The sequence below is a fragment of the Rhinolophus sinicus genome, linkage group LG05 (genome assembly GCF_036562045.2).
Source record: "Rhinolophus sinicus isolate RSC01 linkage group LG05, ASM3656204v1, whole genome shotgun sequence".
NCBI classification, from domain to species: Eukaryota; Metazoa; Chordata; class Mammalia; order Chiroptera; family Rhinolophidae; genus Rhinolophus; species Rhinolophus sinicus.
Window position 1 is genome coordinate 75454952 of NC_133755.1, and position 9532 is coordinate 75464483.

General features: G+C 44.6%; 2 long non-coding RNA genes across 3 annotated transcripts; one reads left to right on the forward strand and one right to left on the reverse strand.

Moving 5' to 3' along the window:
- Nucleotides 1–2313: 2313 nt before the first annotated feature.
- On the reverse strand, nt 2314–9520 carry LOC109444462 (uncharacterized). 2 transcript variants are annotated; one of them, XR_002136863.2, is made up of 3 exons: nt 9385–9505; nt 6893–8112; nt 2314–6675 (listed from the first exon to the last, which is right to left on the reverse strand). It is a non-coding gene; the product is annotated as an uncharacterized LOC109444462 (long non-coding RNA). The 2 variants fall into 2 exon arrangements; XR_012496467.1 differs by lacking the exon at nt 6893–8112 and having other exon boundaries at nt 9385–9520.
- On the forward strand, nt 6918–7886 carry LOC109444461 (mitoregulin). Its single transcript, XR_002136862.2, has 2 exons — nt 6918–7216; nt 7792–7886. It is a non-coding gene; the product is annotated as a mitoregulin (long non-coding RNA).
- Nucleotides 9521–9532: the final 12 nt, after the last annotated feature.

Consider the following 9532-nt stretch of genomic DNA (forward strand, 5'->3'; position numbering starts at 1 on the left):
TGGGTACACTTCATCTTGTCCCAAAGGCCCCTTAAACTCTCCTCAATTTTTTGGATTCTTTGTTCTGATTGGGTGTTTTCTACTACCTCATCTTCTAAATCATCGATTTGATCCTCTGCTTCATCTAATCTATTGATTCCATGTAATTATTCATTTCAGTTATTGTAGTCTTACTTCTGACTGGTTCTTTTTTATGTTTTCTGTCTCCCTTTCTATGTTTCCTATCTCTGTCGAAGTTCTCCCTGAGATCATCGAGCATACTTATAACCAGTGTTTGGAACTCTACATCTGCTAGATTACTTGTCTCCATTTTGTTTAGTTCTTTTTCTGGAGCTTTGTTCTGTTCTTTTATTTGGGACATGTTTCTTTATCTCCCCATGGTTGCTATTTTAAATCACATCTATTTTTTTCCTATTTTTTCTACCTGATAGGGTACTATAACCTGAACTGACCCTCCTCCTTCCACCCCTGGTAGTTTGAATATACGAGGCCTAACAAGTTCACAAACTTGCAACGATGTTGCTAACCTTTTTTGATATCAGAGGGATTATTCATTATGAATTTGTATCAACTGGACAGTTAAACAAGTTTACTATTTGGAGGTGCTGAAAAAGCTGCATGAAAAAGACAACCTGAACTTTTCACCAACAATTCATGGCTCTTGCATCATGGTAATGCACCAGCTCACACAGCACTGTCTGTGAGGGAGTTTTTAGCCAACAAATAACTTGGAACACCCTCCCTACTCACCTGATCTGGCCCCCAATGACTTCTTTCTTTACCTGAAGATAAAGGAAATACTGAAAGGAAGACATTTTGATGACATTCAGGATATCAAGGATAATATAACGACAGCTCTGAGGGCCATTCCAGAAAGAGTTCCAAAACTGCTTTGAAGGGTGGACTAGGCACTGGCATCGGTGCATAGCTTCCCAAGGGGATTACGTCGAAGATGACCATAGTGATATTCAGCGATGAGATATGTAGCACTTTTTCTAGGATGAGTTTGCGAACTTGTCATACCTCATATGAAGCCTATTTATTTCTACAAAAAGCTTTTCAGTTAATTATTCTGAAGTTTTCAAATAAATTTCACCATGAAAATAATGCCTATTTTATGTCTTTCCCAGGTATTAGCTGGTGAGTTTTCTCTTGTCATTGCATAGGATCTTGAGAGGACTGAGCAGTGGTGATGCTGACATCCCTGTCATCGACTTTATTAGCTCTTCCAGCTTACCCAGTAAGCTCACCATGCGACCTGAGGTAGGCATCCTAAATCATGTGCAAGAAGTATCCATCCATTTCCTTATACAAACTGAATTAGAACACTGTTCACAGCTTTCTTTCCATCCGTATTGGTCCAGCTATATGCCATTCCCCTACATGAATGTGCCATAACTTATTAAACAATCCTCTATTTAGAAACACTTAATTGGTTTCATAATTGCATTGCTACAAAAAAAGTGAGTGCAGGTCCAAGTGTGTCTGCAGGATAAATTAATGGAATGGGATTCCACAATGTTTTCACATACGCAACTTGGAAGGACACTGAAAATAGTCCAGGGACAGACCTCGTCAGATGAACCAACATGAAATTTGCTCTTAATGTCAACACCCAAGCACTGAAAAGATTGTCCTTTCCCTATTGAGTATTCTAGGCTTCCTTGTCAAACAGTTGTTGAACATATATGCATGGGTTTGTTTCTGGGCTCTCAATTTTGTTCCATTGGTCTGTGTCTGGTTTTATGCCATACCATTTTCATTATTAAAGTTTTGTAACATAGTTTGAAATCAGGAAGTGTGGTGCTTGTATCTTTGGCTATTTCGGGTCTTACATGGTTCATAAGAACTTTAGGGTTGTTGTTTTTTTATTTTGTTTTATGTGAAAAATGCCACTGGAATTTTGATAGGGATTGCACTGAACTATACATGACTCTGGTTACTATGGGTATTTCAGTAATGTTAATTCTTCTGACCCATAAACATAGCACATCTTTCCATTTATTTGCATCTTCTTCAATTTCCACCATCAATGTCATGGTTTTCAGTGTACAGATCTTTTAATCCGTTGGTTAAATTTATCCCCAAGTATTTTATTGTTTTTGATGCTACTGTAAATGGGATTGTTTTCTGTATTTCTTTTTCAGATAGTTCATTGTTAGTGTATGGAAAGGCACCTGATGTTTCTATGTTTATTTTGAATCCTGCAACTGCTGAGTTTGTTTAATAGTTCTAACAGCTGGGTAGTGGAGTCTTAGGATTCTCTACATATAAAAGTCAGATCATCTGCAAACAGACAACTTTATTTCTTCCTTTGTGATTTAGATGTTTTTTATTTCTCTTTATTGCCTAGTTGCTTTAGCTAGGACTTCCAATAGGACACTGAGTAAAGTGGTAAGAGTGGGAACCCTGTCTTTTTCCAGATCTTAAAGACTTAGATCACAGGGCATGGAGATTGTAAGAAACTCTCTGAGGTACCTTTTAATCCCAAACATAGGCTCCCTAATCACCATTGCTGAGTAGCAGAAGGAGTCCTTTGTTCCAGAGTAATATGAAAGCTATAGACAGTCTGCTTTGGATGTAAAGATTTATAAAACTCGGGGGGAAACTTGACAGAAAAGTAGGGTCGTCTTTTTTTCATCTTTCTCTGCACTGAATCCAACTAAACAGTTAAGGCAGAGGATACCCAAAGCATCACAGGCATCAGGCAGGTGTGCTGTCCTGCCATGGGTTCACAGGAGCAGATTGCATGATCTCTACACCTGTTGGAGATGCATGCAGCCAAAGCTACCCAAGGGCTAAGAATTACAGTCACAGTAGTGCCACTCATTCAAACTTTTTAGCATGTGCTTCTGCTCCTGTCTTAAGCAGTCATTCTCTGAGATGCACTCTCTGAAGATTCTAGTAATGATAATGATCACTATCACTGCAGACGACTTCATACCTGCTAAGCAACATGACTGGTAAATGCTGCACGCGTCATCTCAGTTATGCGCACTGTCCTCGAGCTTTATTCCCATTTTATCACTACAGATAGGGAGGCTGAGACACAACAAGGAAGAAAAATCAGTTACTTCAAACCTAAAATAAATACAGCCAAACTATCTGTCAGAGATAAAGACATTTTCTAACATATAGACACATTCAAAATTGACCTCCCACAAGCCTCCAGTGAAAGAACCAATAAAGAATATACATCAGAAAGAAGAAATAAGAGACATTAAGAAAAAATAATGAGGACAGGAAAAAATAGTATATCTAAATTAGTAACTAAACTCGTTCAAATTAAAATTCCGTATGACAAACATATGGGAGAAGAGAGAAGATTCAATTAAATAACTAATTTTAGGGAACACATGAATACTATAGATAGTCTATTACTTAACACATCACTCTAAGAGACTGATAAATCTGTCAGACAAAAGCAGGCAATGACAGAGGATTTGAACACAGCACACTTGATCAGGCAAACTGATGATCACACCAAGCAGTGGCTTCTTGTTAACGATGCTGAAGACAGTCTGTTGACAGCATGATCTCCCAAATGGCATGTCAGTTTTCATGAATCAAATTTCAAACACATATAGATCTTACAAAATGAGGGAAAATCTGGTGTTTCCTCACATGCAACTTTGTACTCACATGCAGCAACGAACAGAAAAAGACCTAGAAGTAAATACCTTATTTGAGAATATAGATAAAAAGCTCTGAGATACTATTTTGTAATTTACTGGAATATTACACAAAGAGCAATCAGTTCTGGACAGGTAGGTTTCACTCTGACTGTGAGGGAAAACGAGTAAATAATCCCATGAATTTGATAACTCTGTTGTCTTTAAAATACAAATAACACAGTAAAGGAAAATTAAAAACAACATGAAAGGAAAAATCTCCTCCTCTGAAATCCAATCTCTCACCTCAGAAAGATCACTGTCTATATGGACTCTGCAAAGAGACATTAATAAAATGCCAAGCCCACACCATCTGCACCACCTTCTTTTCGTAGTGTGTTTCAGGACATCTTTCTTGTCCCCTCACTTTCTCTACCTCGCTGGGAGTCTGTCACCAAAAATTGTTTGCACAGAAACTGTGGGATGCCCAGACCAGCTCCTGGAATCATCTCTGCCAAATCTGAAGACTGACAGGGTGGGCACGGGGCTGGAGTGCAGACACCTGTAAGAACACCCGGCAGGGATTTTCCTGTGTGACTAGGTACACATTTTTGCGAAGCTTTGGAAAGGTTCCAAGCACTTCACAGTCGTCCTGTCCCACTGCCAGCCTGGAGTCCTAGCTGTCCTTGAAGGCACTGGCAGGGTGGCATGTGGTTCTAGTAACTGACCTCTAGCATATATAACTGGACATCCTCAAAAGATGTCTTTGGTTTGGATTGGTTTTCACAGTCATGTTGCTTCCTCTGTAAGGTCTTCACCATCAGACTTTCCCTCTTACCCTCTAAAAATAAATCGTGAATTGGGTCAGAATGGTAAATAAAGCCTGTCATCTTAGGACAATTATGAGCCCTTTTTGTACTTCCACCCTCCGTCTGTCCTCTGGGGCTAGATCTGATGTGCATCCTGGGATATCATGAAACTGATGTGGGTGAAGGACAGCTCAAGGGCAAAACTCGGGACTACTCAAGATCATTTCTCCTCTGCCATTTTGTAAGATCACCCTCGTTTGACTTTATTCTCTGGGCCTGAGCACATTGCCACTGGCATGTCCCTCAGTGGCAATGCCCAGACAGGCCCTGATGCTTCAGGGCCCGGTACCAGGCTCTCTGTTTGTAGAGCTCCACCCCGGAAATCGTGGAGATGCTGGCTGATGGGTTCTCCTACGATCTCTCCCAGTACAAGGTGCTGGTGCGCCAGGCCACCAACACCATCCAGTGCTGGTCTGAGGTGAGAGCTGGCCCAGAGTGGTCTCCACAGCCAGGATCCCAAGATGACTGGGTGGCTCAGAACCCAGACTCAAATCAGGGGACTCCCCTAGGGCCCAAGCCTTTCCCATGTGAGTGTTTCACAGGCACACTCCCAAAAAAATCTGGACCGCCATTCTTACTAGCTGCCTGGTGGGGTAGAAATACACTCTTCATATGTTTGTTGGAATCGTGGAAGAAAACATTTGTCCTGTCTTTGCATTTTGCTAGTTTTGACTGTTTAACTACCTATGGAACAGTCAGCTTTGCAGACTTCTCCAAGCCTTACGCATCATCACACTTGATAGGATGGTTTGTACAAAAATGGGATTGGGATTAAGGTATTGGATACATTTCTCTGCAACATGTCATCACTCAGAACACAGCGAACTGTGGTAGGCAGGCCAGGTAAGGAGCTGTGGCCTCATTCATCTCCTTCGTAGCCCTTCAAGGAGGTCGTCTTCCTCAGCGACTCAGCCTTTCAGTGCTGTGGGACCCTGATATGATTCAATTCTGCCATTTCCACAGTGCTGCCGGGAACCTCTTCCCTATGTCCCAACAGGCTGTGTTAGTGTGCGAGGGCTGCTGTAACATAGGAGCACAGACGGTGTGGATGGCCCCCGATGCAGATCGGGGTGGGGTGGGGTGGGGGGTGAGGGTGCCCAAAGGGTTTCCACTGTGGGACTGGGAAGCTCCTAAGTGCCGATCCTGCAACACTTGTATATGTAGCAATATTTGATGTAGCCGAGGGGGGGCAACTCCACATCTTTGGGCATCCAGTGGCCCGAAGTGAACTCATTGAGTCACCCTGAAGAGACACACGTTTACAGCAAGGGTTGAATATCACCAAATCTGTTTTTTTACATTTATGTAGATTTAACTAACACAAAATACACAAAAACACTCAAACTTATTCCCAAATGAATACGTAAAATACAACAATGAAATCCATGCTTTTGCAGCTGGTACTTAACCTACCTTCTAACATTGCCCACTTTAGTCACTTTGTTCCCAGCGAGCACCTCAGCTGGTGGTGCTTTTTGCCTGGTGGGATGACCCTGACCTTCACTTCCGAAGGTTGGACCATCAGTAGTCCCGCCTGGATTGGTTCCCTGTAGTTTTCCATGGACTTCATCACAGGGCGGGGTGATGCTAAGTCCTGAGGAGTGTCCTGTGCTACTGACCTGCACTGCACAGCCGTCCTATGTCCCCTTGGTATTCACCTCTACATTCCCACTGCCTGCTGCAGCATTCCATAAATATTTGCTGAATAAATGATCATTAAGTATGGCAGATTCACAATGGACCCAATACTATATCACCTCTCTACTAAGTTAGGTTTTTGCCTCAAGTATGAAAGCCCATTTGCTGATGCCTGTAGAGAGGCTGGTCAGGCCCCACGGGTGGTCTCCCTTCCGCGTCTGGCTTCGTTTCTATTGCTGTGCAACAAATTAACCACAGCTCCCATGGGTTAGGAGTGGGGCAGGTCCTCCAGCAGGGTCACACAGGGCTGCAGTGTAGGCCTCAGCCCCGCGGGGTTCTCACCTGGGGGCTGGGCTGGGGAAGAATCTGTTTGCAAGCTTACTCACGTGGTAGGCAGTTAATCTCCCTGTGGTTGTAGGACGGAGGGCTCCAGCTCTTTGCTGGCTGTTACGTGGCTGGACGGTGCGGCCCTTCCTAGAGGCCACCGCAGTTCTTTGCTATTTGAGCTTCTCCAACATGCTTACTTGCTTCATCAAGCCCACAGGAGAGTCTTCAGTCTGTAAAGAAGTTTCACATATCATAAAGTGAGCACAGGAGTGACATAACTAACAAGTCACAGATCCAGTCCACGATCACAGACGCCCTCTCTGCCACCTACGTGAACGCACCGCACCACCTGACCCCGCCCCCCGCCGTAGGCCGCGCTGGGACGCCCCGCCCCGTCCGCTGCGCCAGTGCGCGCGCCGCGCCGTGTGACCCCGCCCCCCGCCGTACCCCTCCTGCACGCCTGCTGGCCGCAATGGCGGACGTGTCCGAGAGGAAGCTGCAGCTGTCCGTGCTGTTGGCCTTCGTCTCCGGAGTGCTCGTGGGTTGGCAGGCGAACCGGCTGCGGAGGCGCTACCTGGACTGGAGGAAGCGGAGACTGCAGGACAAGCTGGCGGTGACGCAGAAAAAGCTGGACCTGTCCTGAACCCGGTGCCGTTGGCCCTTGCCGACCCCAGTGCTGCCACCTCGTCTTCGCCCGCGCGGGGGCTTCTGCCTAAGCCGGTTTTGCCTCACACTCCCCGCCTGCCGAGCCAGCCTCTTCCCGGAGTGGCGGTGAGCAGTGCTTAGAGTGGTGGCACTCAGGGGTGACTTTGGAGTGGGGCGGATGTCTGGAGGCAGGGGGCCTTGCACAGCTCCCAGGAGGTGGCTGGCTCCCACAGGCACCAGAAGAGGAAGTTTTGTCTTGCCAGTAATTTGCACTTTGGTGTCGTCCAGTTCCTTGCACATGTGTAAGGGGAATGCCTTACTGCGTGCACTGTCGCAGGTTGACAGCATTCAACTTCAGAATGTAAATAGTGGAAAGAAAGAACCGACTGTGGAAGTGCGCCACTTCCCCTTTATCATTGTTTTCAGTAATCTCCTTGGTAGCCCCGCAGGACATCTTTACATTCCTGTTTCATAATCTCCAATCTGAATTATTAGGCTATTGGCAGCCTGGTAAAGTGGAAAGAGCAGTGGCCTGGAAGTCAGGAGCCTTACATCTAGTCCTGGCTTTTTCATCAGAGCTGTACAGATTTTCAGGATCTCAGATTTCTTACCTTCTAGTTCATGGTGTAACTCTACAATAGGATAATTTGAAGTTAATGACTATGTATTTGTAATTTTTTTCCCTTTTCTGTTGCCAACAGCTTGTCGAAGATGGATGTAGAGCATGGACAGAAATCATTTCTCCTAGCACTTTCTGAATCAATTTTATTTTTAAAATAAAAATATTTTAAAATTTTTTGGACCTTTTTTATTAAAAGTAAAATTGGCAATGAGGAGGTTGGGAAACTCCTGCCATGCAGTTTACTGCGTCAAGAGGTCTGGAGCCTTAAAACTGATTTATTTGTGTTTTTGAGCAGATACCTTGTTTCTTAAGGAATCTATGCTAGTTCCTTGGTAGGACTGCAAAGCAGGGTTGGTCTGGGGACCATTATGAGTCATGTTGGTCAGTTCTTTTGCTGTACCTGTTCAGGAAGGCAAGAAGCTGTGTCAGTAACTGAGGCAAGGATGATGCGTATAAGACCTTTGCACTGCTGAGAGTGACAGCATGTTCCCAGCACAGTGGAAGGTTTTATTGGCAAAAATGTCATTGGTGTCACTATGGAGTACACATGTTAAGGAGAAACCCTCTTGAATAGAGCTTAGTGACAAATCCCAACTGAATCTGGAAATCAAGAGTGAGTGAGCAGGTCCCTGGTGATTTTTGAGTTCCTGAACTTTTAATGGTAACCTTTCCATCCTCCTCTGATTAGAACACTGCCCTTGTTCATACCTGTAAAGATTAATTTTGTGTCTTAGCATATTTAATAGCACCATGTTAACATAAGACAATTCAGAAAAGCTGTTTCCACGGAAAGCTTTTAATTTTTCCCCGAATGCTGTGTTACTTTTGGCGTGGGAGGTGGAGGTGAATAGAGTCTAGAAGGAGGGGGAGACTGCCAGAGTGCTGGTAGTGTCCTGTATCCTAATCTGGGTGGTCACGTGGGGGTGTGTTCACTGTGCGAATTCAGGGAGGTGGACGCTTGTCTGTTACATTTGTTTACATTGAAGATGAAAGTACACAGCATGGCAGTTGGGCCTGTGGTACTGAAGAGCACTGATTTATATTAGCGTGCTTCATCATTTGAAAAGAGCTCAGATCATCAGCTTTCTTTTTTAGTGTAGTGGAAACACTCTGGGAATTGGGTTTATAGAATTCAGTCCCACTTGGGGAAATGTTATTACAATGCCCCTGAGAAAAGGTGTAAAATGGGACCATAATTATTTGCTCACAGGCTTGCTGTAGAACACACAGAATCTCCATCTTCACAGAACTCAGGATGGACAATGTACAAAACGAATGAAATGAAACTTGAACACCCCAAGTGGCAAAGAACTAAAAACTGCTTTTTGAAATGAGAGTATGCAACAGACTCGTGCACCTCATGAAGGCCATATTGGGAAGCTACCCTTGCAGTTGCTTTAAGATGGGGGGGTGGGGGGGGGCGTTTGGCTCAGTTGGTTAGCGGGAGCTGCCCACCTCCACAACTAGAGTGAAAAACAGCGACTTGACTTGGAGCTGATGGGTCCTGGAAAAACACACTGTTCCCCAATAAAAAAATTTTTTTTTAAAGTTTAAGATGCTTAAGTGGTATGTTAAGGTCTGTTTAACAAGCTGGCACCCGAAAACCAATGCCGGACACCGAATGCCCAAGCAGGTATGTGGCAGTAATGCCGCACCGCGCGATATACAGTACCGTGGGATATGCAGTTTCGGGCTCCGCGGGTTCCCCCACCCGTGCTGTGGAAGTGTTCACTCAGTGCTTTGTATTGGCCGGAAAGAGAGGAGCACCTGGGCAGGGAGTGCCCCTCCCTCTCCTCCGGGCCAGCGACACATGACGAGCC